The sequence below is a fragment of the Cebus imitator genome, unplaced genomic scaffold (genome assembly GCF_001604975.1).
Source record: "Cebus imitator isolate Cc_AM_T3 unplaced genomic scaffold, Cebus_imitator-1.0 Scaffold160, whole genome shotgun sequence".
Lineage (NCBI taxonomy): Eukaryota > Metazoa > Chordata > Mammalia > Primates > Cebidae > Cebus > Cebus imitator.
Genome location: NW_016107475.1, coordinates 341320 through 357675, shown reverse-complemented (window position 1 = coordinate 357675; position 16356 = coordinate 341320). Strand labels below are relative to the sequence as shown.

At 38.1% G+C, this 16356-nt stretch overlaps 1 protein-coding gene and 1 non-coding gene across 5 annotated transcripts in view; both read left to right on the top strand.

Annotated features, from left to right (window-relative positions):
• The window catches only part of AFG1L (AFG1 like ATPase), a 220197-nt gene that overhangs the window by 94104 nt on the left and 109737 nt on the right, over positions 1–16356 (top strand). The window lies entirely within an intron of this gene.
• On the top strand, positions 2713–2818 carry LOC119473453. The gene has a single exon (XR_005202675.1). It is a non-coding gene; the product is annotated as a U6 spliceosomal RNA (small nuclear RNA).

The window sequence follows — 16356 nt, the reverse complement described above, 5'->3', positions numbered from 1 at the left end:
TTAGTAGAGACAGGGTTTCACCATATTGGCCAGGCTGGTCTCGAACTCCCTACCTCAGGTGATCTGCCTGCCTCGGCCTCCCAAAGTGCTAGGATTATAGACATGAGCCACCAGACCTGGCCTATGATTTGAGTTCTTTATCTGTCATTTCTGAGTTTCTATTTTGGTTAGGGACCTTTGCTGGAGATCTAGTGCAATCCTTTGGTGGTGTCACTACCTTTAGCTTTTTCATGATGCCAGAATTCTTGTGCTGGTTCCTTCTCATCTAGAGATACTGGCACTTCTGATTTTTGTAATTATTTTCATGCAGGTAGGATTTTTTTTCTTTTTCTTTCTTTCCCTATAGTAATAAATTATTCTTTATTTTTATTTTTCTTTCCTTTCCCTTTTCTCTGCATGCCTAGGGGATGTGACTGTAGAGAATGCTTGGTAAGATCTTTTGGCTTTGCTTCTATAGCCCTATGCTGCTGCCACCACCACCTTCTTCTCCTCCTCCTCTTCCTCTTTTTCCCCTTCTCCTTCTTCCTCTTCATCTTTTCTTCCTTCTCCTTCCTTCACCTTCCTTCTCCTTCTTCTTCCTTCCCCTTCTTTCTTTCTTTTTTTTTTTTTTGGAGGCAGAGTCTCCCTCTGTCACCCAGTTTGGAGTATCGAGTACAGTGGCCCAGTCTCGGCTCTCTACAACCTCCTCCTCCCAGGTTTAAGCAATTCTCCTGTCTCAGACTCCTGAGTAGCTAGGATTACAGGCACTTGCCATCATGCCTGGCTAATTTTTGTATTTTTAGTAGATACAAGGTTTCACCATGTTGGCTAGATTGGTCTCGAACTCTTGACCTCAAGTGATCTGTCTACCTCAGCCTCTCAAAGTGCTGGGATTACAGGCATGAGCCACCGCACCTGGCTACCCTATAAAACCTTCTTTCAGCAGGTTTTATATTGGGCTGTGAAGTTTGTCTTACAAGCCTACAGGTGGCCTGTAAGTTAAGAGCCAGCTACAGCCAGTATGTTTGGGTATATACTTGATCTTGTTTACTCGCAGAAGGTCTTTGTTGCTCCAGGCAATTAGCTGATTTGTAGAATGTATAGTGGTCTGCACTCCCTGCTCAGTCCTGGTGGTGACAGAGTTTGGAATGGCGGCAGTGGGAACCGCAAAGGGCAGAGGCAGACCTGGTAAATCTGCCTGCAGGTCCCCTGATGGTAAACATAAGCACTAGTGCCAAGGGAGAATCCAGTGGGTGACCATGAGGTACCCAAAGGTTTTCCTAGGTGTGGAGCTGGGAAACCTGCTCAGCTCCAAGTTCTTTGCATGAGGATGAGGGGATGCCTTAAGCTTCTAATCCAGGAGAGTGGGTGCCCCAGATGCCTGGAGGTCTTCCTGGATGTGGAGCAGAGAGGGTCTCGCTGCACTATGATCTATGTCCCAGAAGCATGGGGCAGCTTGGGCTGCTGAACCAGATGAGAGGGTTCTCTGAATGCCTGGAGGTCTGCCTGGTTGTGAGACAGAGAGGGCTTTCCCACATCAGACTCTCTGCACAGGAAGAGTGGGGCAGGTCAAGCTGCCAATCCAGGTGAGTGATGCTCCAAATGCCTGGGAATCTGCCTGGACATGGAGCGGAGTGGGCCCCCATGTACCAAGTGCTCTACACAGGAGTGGGGGGACAACTTAGGCTGCTGGACCAAGCATGTAGGTGCTCTGAATGCCTGGAGATCTTCCTGGGCATGTAACAAAGAGGGTCCTCCTGCACCAGGATCTCTGTACAGGAAGGGTGGGACAGCTCAGGCTGCTGAACCAGGCCAACATGTGTTCCAAATGCCTAGAGATCTCCCTAGGTGTGGAGCAGAGAGAGCCTTGCTGCACTATGATCTATGCCCAGGAAGGGTGGGATGGTTCAGGCTGCTGGTTCAGGTAAGCAGATATTCCAAATGCCTGGATTTCTGCCTGGGCTTGGAAGAGAGAGGGCCCTGCTGCACCATGATCTCAGGGGAGCAGGGTGGGGCACCTAGCAATGGCACATGCAGATCAGTTGCAGGTTTCCAACCTGGCCCTGGCTGCAAGTCTCACCACCTAGGAGAAACTGCAGCTGTAGCAGCTCTCTTCCCATGCCATTCTTGTGACAGGGTAGAGCACAATTCCAGCACCTACTGCTGAAGCACCTTCCACAGTTCTGGACGTGGAGGCCCCCTATCCAACTCTGGAGCAGGTGCTCCAATTTCTGGCATGAGACTAAAATGCCTGTACAGCCATGCTGCAGGTGAACAAAGAAACTCTTTACTTTAAGTCCCACCTATTTATCTTTGTTTTTATTGCATTTGCTTTTGGTTTCTTGGTCATGAAGTCTTTGCCTAAGCCAATGTCTAGAAGGGTTTGTCTGATGTTATGTTCTGGAGTTTTTTGGATGAAACATTTTAAAAAGCCATCCAACAGAATGTATCCTCATCCCTAGAGGATGTACTTCTTGGTCCGTCAACTGCTTCTGATGTCTTTTCTCACCTAAAAAGAAAATAAAAATACAGTGTACAATACAAAGCTCAACATTGTAGGTAGAGACTGAAAGCCTGCCATTGTTAATGTTCTTTGCAACCAGTGAAGATGTTCTGGTGATGCTACCGTGCTGCTTACTGACCATGAGCACATTAGTTTTTCATTGTATTAATGATGTCATGTATTTTCCTGTTGAGTACTTATATGTGAATAAGTATAAGCAAATGATTGCTGTGCTTGCTTAGAAGCACATATGTTAGAACTGGAGAGATACAGAGAAGATTATCATGGCCTCTGCACAAGGATAAGTTTTATTTAAAAGACATAAAATTAAAAAAAAGAAAATGATTGCTTATTGGTAGCATATAAAGTCAGGAATGATGGTGATCCTTAACAACCACAGATTGTCCACATGGGTGGCTATGATAGTGATACCTTCTCTTTCTGATGGTTAAATTTACACAGTCTTTGTTTTATGCACAAAATTATTTTAAAATTGTATAAAATTACTTTTAGGTGATGTATATAAGTTATATATGGAATATAAATGAATTTCATGTTAAACCTGGGTCCCATCATAAGATATTTCATTATATATATGCAAATATTCCAAAGTCCAAAAAAATTCAAATTCCAAAACACTTGTGGTCCCAAGCATTTTGGATAAGAGATACTCAACCTGTATTGGTATCTTTTAAAATAAGCCCTTATAATCAAGATAGTGGTAGTAGAGAAACTCTCTGGAATAAGTTGAATTTCATTTATTGTTTTAAAGTGACTGGCAATGATTAAAAAGGAGGAAAGGAAAGATGGAAAAAAGGAAGAAAAGAACCAAGAAAGAAAGAAGAAAAAGAAAGTGATATAAGTGCTCTTAATTTTCTATTTAACTCAAATATTTTGTGAAGAAGAGACAATTATGCATCTGTAAAGTCTATGTGACATCTGTATTTGTGGTTTTATAAATTATGTGAATACATTAATAAATTCTAAGTTTCATTCAACATTACCAAAATATGGACTTCAAGGGACAACACAGTGAGACCCCATCTCTTAAAAAATGCTAGAAATAGTATCTTGTTTTTAAAACTGTTAGAGAAGAACTTCCTTAATCTGATAAAGAGCATCTACCAAAGCTCAGTAAATATCATATTTGATGGTAATATATTGAATGCTTTTCCACTTTGGTTGGGAACAAGGCAAAGATGACTTCCCACTTTTAGTCAGCATACTTTCAGAGGTCCTAATCATGGAAATAAGGCAAGAAAAACAAATGAAACACATAAGGAATGGGAAGGAAGAAGTAAAACTGTCTATTTTTGCAGAATACCCTGTTTACATAGAAATATCTTTAAAATCTTCAAATAAGCTCATAGAACTCCTAATGTGAATTTAGCAAGGTTACATGTTACAAGGTTAATATGCAAGTATCAATATTTTGTATATACTTGTAGCAAACAATGAAATTTAGCAAAAAAAAAAAAAAAAGTTAAAATATTTCACAGTTGCATCAAAAACCTAAACTAATGAGGAATAAATTTAACAGAAAACCTGTGATACCTCTATACTGAAAACTAAAAAAAATTGCTAGACAAAATGAAATAATACCTAAATAAATGGAGCAATGTATTATTTTCTTGGATTGGCTGGAACATTTAATATTGTGAAAAATGTTACTTCTTCCAAAATTGATCTATAATTCAGTGCAATTACAGTCATAATTTCAACATGCTTTTTTTTTTTTTTTTTTTTTTTTTTTTTTCTTTTTTTTTTTTTTTTTTTTTTTGGTTGTTGAAATTTACATGTTGATTCTAAACTTTATATGGAAATTTAAAGTACCTTGAATAAACAAAACAAACTTAAGAAAGAACAATGAAGTTGAGGAGCAAACAAACAATTGCTGATTTCAAGACTTACTACAAAGATATTATAATCAAGATATTTGATAGTGGTATAAGAATAGACAAATCAATGGAAAAGAATGGAGAGTCCAAAAATAGATACCTACTTATATGATCATTTGACTTTTTGACAAAGGCACCAAAGCAATCTATTGGAGAAGAAAATGGTGCTAGAATAATTGGATATTAATATGGAAAAGATTAACCTTGATCCCTACCTCACATGATACACAAGAATAAATTTGAGATGGGTCATAGACCTAAGCAAAAAGCCAAAAGTATAAAGCTTTTACAGGAAAACACTGGAGTATATCTTCATGACTTGGAGGTAGGCAAAAGTTTCCTAGAGAAGTCACAGAAGCAATATCCTAAAAAAAAAAATTAATTAGATTTAAACAAAATAAAAAGAACTTCTGCTCTTCTAAAAGTACCTTAACAAAATGAAAAGGCAGGCCAGGTGTGGTGGCTCACGTCTGTAATCCCAGCACTTTGGGAGGTCAGCGGTGCGAGGATCCTTTGAGTTCAGGAGTTCAAGACCAACCTGGGGAACATGGAAAAACCCCATCTCTACAAAAAATATAAAAACTTAGCTGGGTGTGGTGGTGCATGCATGTGGTCCCAGCTACTTGGGAGGCTTAGGTGAGAGGATTGCCTGAGTCCGGGAAGTCGAGGCTGCAGTGAGCCAAGATTGCACCACTGAGCTCCAGCCTGAATGACAGAATATGACCCTGTAAGAAAACAAGGAAGGGATTATAGGCATGTGACACCATGCCCAGCCCCTCCATGTTTTATGATTTTTTCTTGTGATATTAGTATTTTCAATGACTGAAACATTTGCTTTGCAGAATATTTCTCCCTCAATTTAGATTTGTCTGATAATTTCCTCATCAATAGATTTAGGACAAGCATTTCTGACAGGACTAGTACATGAGTAAGGCTGTTTGTCTCAGTACCTCAAATGAGGTTTTATTTATTTATTTATTTATTTATTTATTTTCCCAGCACTTTGGGAGGCTGAGGTGGGCAGTTCATGAGGTCAGAAGATCAAGACCATCCTGGCCAACATGGTGAAGCCCTGTCTCTACTAAAACACAAAAAAGAAAAAAAAATTAGCCAGGCATGGTGGCGCAAGCCTGTGGTCCCAGCTACTTGGGAGGCTGAGGCAGGGGAATCGCTTGAACTTGGGTGGCGGAGGTTGCAGTGAGCAGAGATTGCGCCACTGCACTCCAGCTTGGCAACAGAGTAAGACTTTGTCTAAAAAATAAAAAAAAAACCATGGAGGAGGAATCATTCTACGCCAAAGAAGAATAGAGACATGAGAGCTAAATGCACTGTATAAACTTTGACTGGGTCCTGGATTTAGGAAATATAAACAATTCTAAACATTATGAACTATATGTTAGACAATAGTCTTTGTAAGTGTTAAATTCCATGAGGGTGATAAATTTGTGATTATGTAGGAGAATGCTATTGTTAGGAGATTCATAATAAAATATTTATAAGTGAAAAAAAAAAAGAAAACAAGGAAGGAAGGGAGGGAGGGAAGGAGGGAGGGAGGGATGGAGGGAGGGAGGGATGGAGGGAGGGAGGGAGGGCAAGTAATAGACTGGGAGAAAATATTTATAAATAATATATTTCATGAAGGGATGATGTCTATAATATACAAAAGAATTCCACAACTCAGTAATAGGAAGTCAACTCAATGAAAATTGGTTATAATTTTGAACATGCACATCTTTGAATGACTAGTCGTCACATGTAAAAATGCTCAACTTCATTAGTTATCAGATAAATGAAAAAACACAATGAAACATCACGTTACACATTCACTAGACTGATTAAAATGAAAAAGACTTTCAAAACCAAGTATGTTGAGAATGTGAAGCAACTAGAACTTTCATACATTGTTGCTGAGAATGTAAAATAGACTATGGAAAAAAGGTCTGGCGTTTTCTTATACAATTAAATATCTGTCTACCCTGTGACCCAATAGCCAAACTCCTAGCTATTTACCCGTAGAAGTGGGAAAAAAGTTCACACAAAGACTTGTACAAGAATGGTTAGGGCAGCTTTATTTTTAATAGCCAATAACTAGAAACAATTCAGGTATTCATCAACTGAAGGATAAGTAAACAAACTATGGCATGTTTATAAAGTTTAATACTACTCAAAAATGAAATGAGCATGTAACAACGTGGATGAATTTCAGAAACAGTGAGGTAAAGAAGCGTTATACAAAGGAATGTATACTCTATAATTTCATTTTTATGAGGTTTTAGAACAGATTTTATGATTTGCTTTGGGGATTATGGTAGGTATCTTTAACTTATGACAGTCTGGCTTCAGGTGATTTTATTCCACTTCTGGCATGGTATAGGAACTTACAGCATTGTGCTTTCATCTCTGCTCCCAGCCTTTGTGTTGTTGTTTTCATATATTTTACTGCTCCATAAGTTATAAATCCCATGATATACTGTTATTATTTTTGCTTTAAATAGTTCATTATCTTTCTTACTTTTTAAAAAAATAATTAAAAATTAAAAATAGAAATGGGCGTCTTGGTATATTGCTCAAGTTACTCTTGAACTCTTGGGCTCAAGTCATCCCTCCACCTCGGCCTCCCAAAGTGCCCGAGATTACAAGTGTGAGCTGCTGACCCCTGCCAACAGCCCATTATCTTTTAAAGGGATTTCGTTAATAATAATAAAAAGTCTTGTATTTACTATCTTAGTTACCATTTCTGGTGTTCTTCATGCCTTTGTGTATTCCAGGGTTTCATCTGATATTTTTCTACCTGAGGACTTCTTTTAACATTTCTTGCACTTCTGGTCTTCTGGCGATGAATTCTCTCAGCTTTTATATATCACAAAAATTCTGATTTTAGAAGATGTTTTTGCTCAGGATAGAATTCTAGATTAATACTTTTGTTTTGTTTTTCCTTTGAAGATGTTACTCCACCATCTTCTGACTTGCATTGTTTCCAGTGAGAAGTTGCTCCTATTCTTCTCTCCTCCCCTGTATGTAATATATCTTTTTTTTTCTTCACTGCTTTATAAGAGTTTTTTCTTTACCAGTTTAAAGCAGTCTGTTATGATATGTCTTGGTGTAGTTTCCTTTATGCTTCTTATGCATGGGGCTTATTGCCCATCGTAGATCTGTAGGTTTATAATTTTCATCAAGTTCGAAAGTATTTTGACTGCTATTTCATTACGTATTTCTTTCTTTTTCCTCCCTTTCTCCTTTTTGGGGACTGAAATTACACATATGTTAGGCTGCTAACAGCTTACCTATTTGCTCATTTTTTCTGCCTTTTTTTCCTCTCTGCTTCATTTTGGTTAGTTTCTATTTACTTATTAGTCTGTTTTCATGCTGCTGATAAAGACACACCTGAGACTGGGCAATTTACAAAAGATAGAGGTTTTACAGTTCTACATGACTGGGGAGGCTTCACAATCGTGGCAGAAGGCAGGGAGGAGCAAGCCACATCTTATGTGGATGGTAGCAGGCAAAGAGAGAGAGCTTGTGCAGGGAAACTCCCCTACACAATACCATCAGATCTCATGAGACTTATTCACTACCATGAGAACAGCATGGGAAAGACCTGCCCCCATGATTCAATTACCTCCCACTGGGTCCCTCCTATAACGTGGGAATTCAAGATGAGATTTGGGTGGGGACACACAGCCAAACCATATCAATTACTATATCTTCAGGTTAACCAAAATTTTCTTCTTCAGTGTCTAATCTGCTATTTTCATCCAGCATATTTTTCATCTCACATATTGCAGTTTCATTTTTTTTTTTTTAATACAGAATCTTGATCTGTCACCCAGGCTGGAGTGCAGTGGCATGATCTTGGTTCACTGCAACCTCCGCCTCATGGGTTCAAGCGATTCTCCTGCCTCAGCCTCCTGAGTAGCTGGGACAACAGGCACCTGCCACAATGCCTGGCTAATTTTTTATATTTTTAGTAGAGGTGGGGTTTCACTGTGTTAGCCAGGATAGTCTCAATCTCTTGACCTCATGATCCGCCTGCCTCAGCTTCCCAAAGTGCTGGAATTGCAGATGTGGGCCACTGTACCAGGCCAGTTTTCATCTTTAAAAGTTTGTCTTGGGCAGTTTAAAAATATTTTCCATGTTTCTGTTTTTTTTTTTTTTTTTTTGATACAGGGTCTTGCTCTATTGCCCAGGCTGGGGTGCAGTGGTGTGATCTTGGCTCACTGCAACCTTTGCCTCCCAGGTTCAAGTGATTCTTGTGCCTCAGCCTCCTGAGTAGCTGGGATTACTGGCCTGTGCCACCAGTCCCAGCTAATTTTTGTATGTTAGTAGAGGTTGGGTTTCACCATGTTGGCCATGCTTCTCAAGTGATCCACTCACCTTGGCCTCCTAATGTGCTGAGATTACAGGTGTGAGCCACCATGCCTGGCCACATGTCTCTATTAAACATGGTCAATCTCTCTTCTAGCTAATTAAATACACAGAATATAGCAATAATGGCTTAATACTCTTATCTTCTAAATTTATTATCTTTGTCATTCCTATGTCTGTTTCTATTGATGAAGACTCATTATGGATCATATTTTCCTGTATCTTTGCATCCCTGGTAGTTTTTTATTGGATATCAGACCTGTACATTTACCTTGTTGGGGGTTACTTTTGTATTCCTGTAAATATCCTCGAGCTTTACTACCTTTTTTAGAAACAGTTTGATTTTGTGGGGGTGGGGGAGGGGTTATTGCTTTTAAACTTTGTGTGGCAGGATCAGAGCAGCATTAACTCTAGGACTGGGTTTCTCACTACTGAGGCCAATCCTGCCTCAGTATTCTATATAATATTGCATGAATTATGACGTTTTCTAGTCTGAGTGGTGGGAACAGACATTATTCCCAGCCATGTGTGAGCTCCAGTGATCATTTCCTCTAATACTTTCAGGCAATTCTTCCCCTGGCCTCAAGTCATTTCCTCATACATGTGTGCTGATCAGTACTCAGCTGAGGACTCATCTGGGCCCCTCAGCTGGTCTCCAGGGCACTCTTTTCTCTAAAACTCTGCCCTGTGGACTCAAGCTGCCTTGTTCTCCCTGGACTTCTGTGCATCTCCTCAACTTAGGGAGATTGCTAGGCTCTGCCTGGGTTCCTCCTCCTGTACAGCCTCCTATAAACTTTTCACAGGCACTAAGCTGGGGTAGTTGTAGCTCTCACTGCATTTGTTTCCTATTCTGAGAGATAACCGTCCTTTGTTATTGGTGTCCAATGTTTACACAAAGGTATGAATGCTGGGTGTGTGACCATGGAGGGCCACTTTAAAACTCTGCCATAGTAAGGATGGCTTGAAGCCGGGCATGGTGCCTCACACCTGTAATCCCAGCACTTTGGAAGGCCAAGGTGGGCAGATCACTTGAGGCCAGGTGTTGGAGACCAACCTGGCCAACATAACGAAATCCTGTCTCTACTAGAAACACAAATAGCTAGTGTGGTGGTGAGCGCCTGTAATCCCAGCTACTGGGGAGGCTGAGGCAGGACAATCACTTGAATTGGGAGGTGGAGGTTGCAGTGAGCCAAGATCACACTACTGCACTCCAGCCTGGGCGACACTAAGACCCTGCCTCAACCAAACAAACAAAATAATAATAATAATAATAATAATAATAAAATAAAAAAGGATGGCTTGATAGAGAATGTGACATTTGAGCAATAGATTGTATAGTATTAGAAAAGAAGATAGGGGAAAGGTAATAAGTTCATGCTGATGGCTCTACCTAGAATACCCTTCCATCCACTCTGCTTGATGTAGCAGTTTGCTCATTTTTCCATGTAGTCCTATTGCTACCTCTGCAAAGCTGCCTTGAACCCTCGAGATAAAATGACTAGCTTCCTGCTCTGAGTATTATATTTACACATTATGTTCATCATTACTTCATCTCATGCTTATGGTCTGGTTGGGTTTGTCAGCTTGGTCTTAAGTCTACTGGTCGCAGCATGGTTCTGCAAGAGTCTGTACGTTTTTGCATCATTAAAGTCCATGGTGGTAATCCTAGGTCTACCAATTACTGCCTGGGAATTCAGCACATTATTTTAAAAATTCTAAATGTCCATTTCTTTATGTGTAAAATGGAGGTGAAATTATCTTCTTTGTAGGCTTATTATGATTTATGTACAGTGCCTAGCAAATTGTGTGGTTTCTAGTAGGTATTCTGTAGATCTTGTTTCCTCTTTTTATCTGTTGTTTTCAGTACTCGTTTCAGTTAAGACGTAGTAGAATTCATGAATATGTGTTGAATTGAATATCAAGCTATAATATACTATCAAATGGGAACATTTAATGAACTGTAGTATCTACGATTTAGTAAAATGTTGTTTGAACTTTAGTTCTTTTAAAAGAAGCTAAGCTATTTAAACAGCAACAGCTGCTTAAATAGTCTAAAGGTGCTCTTTTCTTTTAGTCTATCTATAATACAATAAGAATTTCCTAGAAGGATAAATCAAATTGGTTCCTTGAAACGTAAAATTATCATGTGATAATTTATAGGAAACCTCCTTTAAGATCTGTTTTAAAGGTTTTTCTTACTCTAAACCAATATGTACATATATAAATAAGCATTATTCAGCTTCTTGGTTTGACACTTGGATTTTTAAGGAAAAGATCTGCATATCCATGTGCATCTCCAAATCTTTATGTAGGTACTTGAACTTACTTGAAAAATTCTCTGGGCTGGGCGCAGTGGCTCAAGCCTGTAATCCCAGTGCTTTGGGAGGCCGAGGTGGGTGGATCACGAGGTCAAGAGATCGAGACCATCCTGGTCAACATGGTGAAACCCCGTCTCTACTAAAAATACAAAAAATTAGCCGGGCATGGTGGTGCATGCCTGTAATCCCAGCTACTCAGGAGGCTGAGGCAGGAGAATTGCCTGAACCACCAGGAGGCGGAGGTTGGGGTGAGCCGAGATCCCACAATAACACAAAAGCCAGGAAAAAAAGAAAGAAACTCTTTAAAAAAAAAAAAAAAAAAGAAAAGAAAAATTCTCTTTGCTTGTGTTTCATCTGTAAGTATTATAGTTACTCATTGCTGAGAATTTAGAGGTACTTATACCATTTTTTACAAAATGAATGTCCCATAATTCTAGTATTCTGTCTTTTATGACCAAGTGCTCATTTAACTCTGTTTAGAGATCATTAAGAAATCATAGTTAAGAACTTCTGAATTTAAAATAGTATCTAGTAAATAATGACAAATAGTGATATAAATGTATTATAAAATCTTTATGTCTAAGAAAAATAATATTAAACAAAAATAATATTAAACAACAATAATATTAAAAATTTTGGTAGCTAAATAACATTTCACGAGATGCATCTATTCCACTGATAATTAGCATAATATTTGAATTACAAAAAACTCTTCAATTTAATGAGTATGGTCCCTTTTCACTTGTGTTCTATAAAAACCTAAAGGTTTTCAAGCCAAATGATTTCTGTTTAGAATTCTGTTTAGAATACACTTTTCAGAGCATAAAGTTTTGGGTTATATATCCTTGTAAAGCCTGATTTTTTTAAAAGTTCATTCTTTAAAAAATTAAGTCTCTAAGACTTAAAGGCATTGGTATCCTACTTTAACTTTGTTGATGAATGGAAATCTTTTAATCAAGAACATTTCAAGTGGGCCTTTCCATCTCTCATTGTCATTGACATTTTAAAAGGTGCATGCTTTCTAAACTGCGTCCCAGAGCTTTCTACATCCATAAAAAAGATATTATTTTACAAATAGGACCAAAGTGTTACCTTAACATAGATGAACTTTCATTAGTATAATATCTTAGTTTTAATTCTGTAACATTGTGCTCTTTAATAATCACTAATGATATATATGGCTTTTTTTCTCAATAAAATTTTAAAGGACTTATTGGAATATAGTTAACATACTGCACATACTTAAAGGATATAATTATTAAAATACTGACATATGTATACCTTCATGAGACCATTGCCACAACTAATAGATTTAATATTTCCATCACCCCAAAAAGTTTCTTCTTGCCCCCTTCCTTCCTTTCATCCCTCCCTCCTTCCCTCCCTCCCTCCTTCCTTCGCTCCCTCCCTCCCTCCCTCCCTCCCTTTTCTTTTTTTGAGATGAAGTCACACTCTGTTCCCCAGACTAGAGTGAAGTGGCGCAGTCTTGGCTCACTGCAACCTTTGCCTCCTAGGTTCAGGCGATTCTCCTGACTCAGTCTCCCAAGTAGCTGGAATTACAGGCATGTGCTACCACACTTGACTAATTTTGTTTTTTAGTAGAGACAGGGTTTCATTATGTTGTCAGGCTGGTTTTGAACTCCTGACCCCAGGTGATCTACCTGCCTCGGCCTCCCAAAGTGCTGGAATTACAGGCATGAGCCACCACACCTGGTCTTGTCCTTTTTTTCATCTGTCACTGCCAAACCTGCTGTCCCTTCCCCTAGCAGCTACTGATTAGCTTTCTTTTGCTATAGATTCATTTGCATTTTCTAGAGTTTTTTTTATATAAATGGAATCATACAATATGTACTTATTTTTTTGGTCTAGCTTCTTTTACTCTGCATACTTATTTTGAGATTCATCTATTTTGCTGTGTGTATGAATAGTCTGTATTTTTCATTGCTGAATAGTATTTCATTGCACAGATATGGCACAATTTGTTTATCCATTCCTCTGATGATGGATATTTAGATTTCTTCCAGCGTTTGGCTATCCCAAATAAAGCGGAAGTTTTTATCTTATTTATGAATAAAGCTGCTATAAACATTGAGTATGTTTTAAAAATTGTCTGATTTTCCATTTTTACCACTTCCCACAATCATGTCTATCAACACTTATCATACGCCAATGTTTTTATCTACCTTCCTCAGCAACTTGACAATTAGGGAAGACTGAAAATATTTAACATTAGACCAATTTCCTGCATTTTAATCCTTTTACTCATTAGAGGTCTTGATTATAGGGAAGAAAAGATGTCATTTTGAATCTTGAAATAGAAATAGACTGACCAGCATTATTTTACCTTTTATGACATTTCTAAATAAAATTTTTAAATGTAACCAAGTTGAAACCCGTAGTCTTTAATTACTCAAAGAGCTTATGCAAATATAATGATGTTATGATGAATCTTTTCTAAAGAGAGTAAATGTATGACCTTATTTTATTTCCATAAGTATATGTGGCATTTGAAGTTTATCATAGTTACCAAATTTTCTCTAAACAAGGAAATATGGAAAAGATCCCATAATGCCATACTTTTTTTTTTTTTGAGATGGAGTCTTGCTTTGTCACCCAGGATGGAATGCAGTAGCACAATCTCAGCTCACTGCAACCTCCGCCTCTCAGGTTCAAGTGATTCTCCTGCCTCAGTCTCCCAAGTAACTGGGATTACAGGCACGTGCCACCATACCTGGCTAAATTTTGTATTTTTAGTTGAGATGAGGTTTCACCATGTTGGCCAGGCTGGTCTTGAACTCCTGATCTTAAGTGTGATCCACCCACCTTGGCCTCCCAAAGTGCTGGTATTATTGGATTTGAGCCACCGCACCCGGCTGCTAGTAGGTACATATCTTTATGAGGTACATGAGATATTTTGGTACAAGTATGAGATTATTTGATAATATTCACATCATGGAAAATTGGATATACCATACCCTTAAGCATTTATACTTTGTATTACAAACAGTCCATTATACTCTATTAGTTATTTTAAATGTACAATTAAATTATTATTGAAGTATAATCATTCTGCTGTGCTATCAAATACTAGGTCTTTTTAATTTATTCATTCTTTTTTTTTTTTTCTTGAGACTAAGTCTTGCTTTTTTGTCCAGGCTGGAGGGCTGTGGTGTGGTCTTGGCTCACTGCAACCTCTGCCTCCCAGGTTCAAGCAATTCTCCCACCTCAGCCTCCCAAGTAGTTGGGATTACAGATGCATACCAGTATGCCTGGCTAATTTTTTTTTGCAATCTCTGCCTCCTAGGTTTGAGCAACTCTCCTGCCTCAGCCTCCCAAGCAGCTGAGATAATAGGTGTGTGTCATCATACCTGGCTGATTTTTGTATTTTTAGTAGAGACTGGGTTTCGCCATGTTGTCCAGTCTAGCCTTGAACCCCTGACTTCAAGTGATCTGCCCACCTTGGCCTCTCAAAGTGCTGGGATTACAGGCATGAGCCTTTTTCTTTTTTCTTTTTTTTTTTGTACCCATTATCCAGCCCTACCTTTCCTACCCCTCACTACCCTTCCCAGCCTCTGGTAACCATCCTTCTATTCTCTATCTCTGTGAGTTTAATTGTTTTGACTTTCAGATCCTACAAGTAAGTGAGAACATGCGATGTTTGTCTTTCTGTGCCTAGCTAATTTCACTTAATACAATGATCTCCAGTACCAATCATGTTGTTTCAAGTTCCATTCTTTTTTATAAGTAACACATTTTCTTATCTGTTCATCTGTTGATGGACACTTAGGTTGCTTCAAAATCTTGGTTGTTGTGAACCGTGCTGCAACAAACATGAGAATGCTGATATATCTTTGATGTACTGATTTTTTTTTCTTTTGGATACATACCCAGCAGTGTGATTGCTGGATCATATACATGTAGTAGTCTTTTTAAAGTGTTTTGAGGAACTTCCAAACTGATCTCCATAGTGGTTGTACTAATTTACATTCCCACCAAAAGAGTGTTGAGGGTTCCCTTTTCTCTGCATCCTCACCAGTGTTTGTTATTGCCTGTTTGGATAAAAGCCATTTTAACTGGGGTGAGGTGATACCTCATTGTAGTTTTAATTTGCATTTCTCTGGTGATCAATGATATTGAGCAGTTTCTCATATGCCTCTTTGCTGTTCGTATGCCTTCTTTTAAGAAATGTTTATTCAAATATTTTGCCCATCTTTTAATTGGATTTATTAGATTTTTTTCCCTATGGAGTTGTTTGAGCTCCTTATATATTCTGGTTATTAATCCCTTGTCAGATGAGTAGTTTGCAAATATTTTCTCTCATTATATGGGTCGTCTCTCCTTTTCAGTTGTTTCCTTTGCTGTGCAGAAGCTTTTTAACTTGATGTGATCCCATTCATTCATTTTTGCTTTGGCTGTCTATGCTTGTGAGGCATTACTTAAGAAATTTTTACTCAGACCAATGTCCTGGAGAGTTTCCCCAATGTTTTCTTCTAGTATTTTTATGATTTGAGGTCTTAGATTTAAGTCTTGAATTTATTTTGATTTTATTTTTCCGTAAGGTTCTTACCTTATAGAAAAAGTATAGGGGTCTAGTCTCAGTCTTCTGCATATGGATATCCAGTTTTTCCAGCACCATTTATTGAAGAGATGGTCTTTTCCCCAATGTATGTTCTTGGCACCTTTGTCAAAAATGTGTTCACTATAGGTATCTGGATTTGTTTCTGGGTTCTCTATTTTGTTCCATTGGTCTATGCGTCTGTTTTTGTGCCAGATGTCTACAGCTTTGTAATATATTGTGAAGTCAGGTAATGTGATTCCTCCAATTTTGTTCTTTTTCCTTAGGATAGCTTTGGCTATTTTGGATCTTTTCTGATTCCGTATAAATTTTAGGATTGCTTTTTCTATTTCTGTGAAAAATGGCATTGGTATTTTGGTGGGGATTGCATTGAATCTGTAGATTGCTTTGGGTAGTATGAGCATTTTAACAATATTGATCCTTCGAATCCATGAACATGGAATATCTTTCCATTTTTGTGTGTGTGCATTCTTTAATTTCTTTCATCAATGCTTTATAGTTTCTATTGCAAAGATCTTTTACTTCTTTGGTTAAGTTAATTTCTAGGTATATGATTTTATTTGTGGCTATTGTAAATGGGATTGCTTTTTAAATTTGTTTTTCATATTTTTTATTGCTGGCATATAGAAATGCTACTGATTTTTGTTATGTTGATTTTGTATCCTGCAACTTTACTGAATTTATCAGTTCTAATAGTTTTCCTTTTTTTTTTTTTTT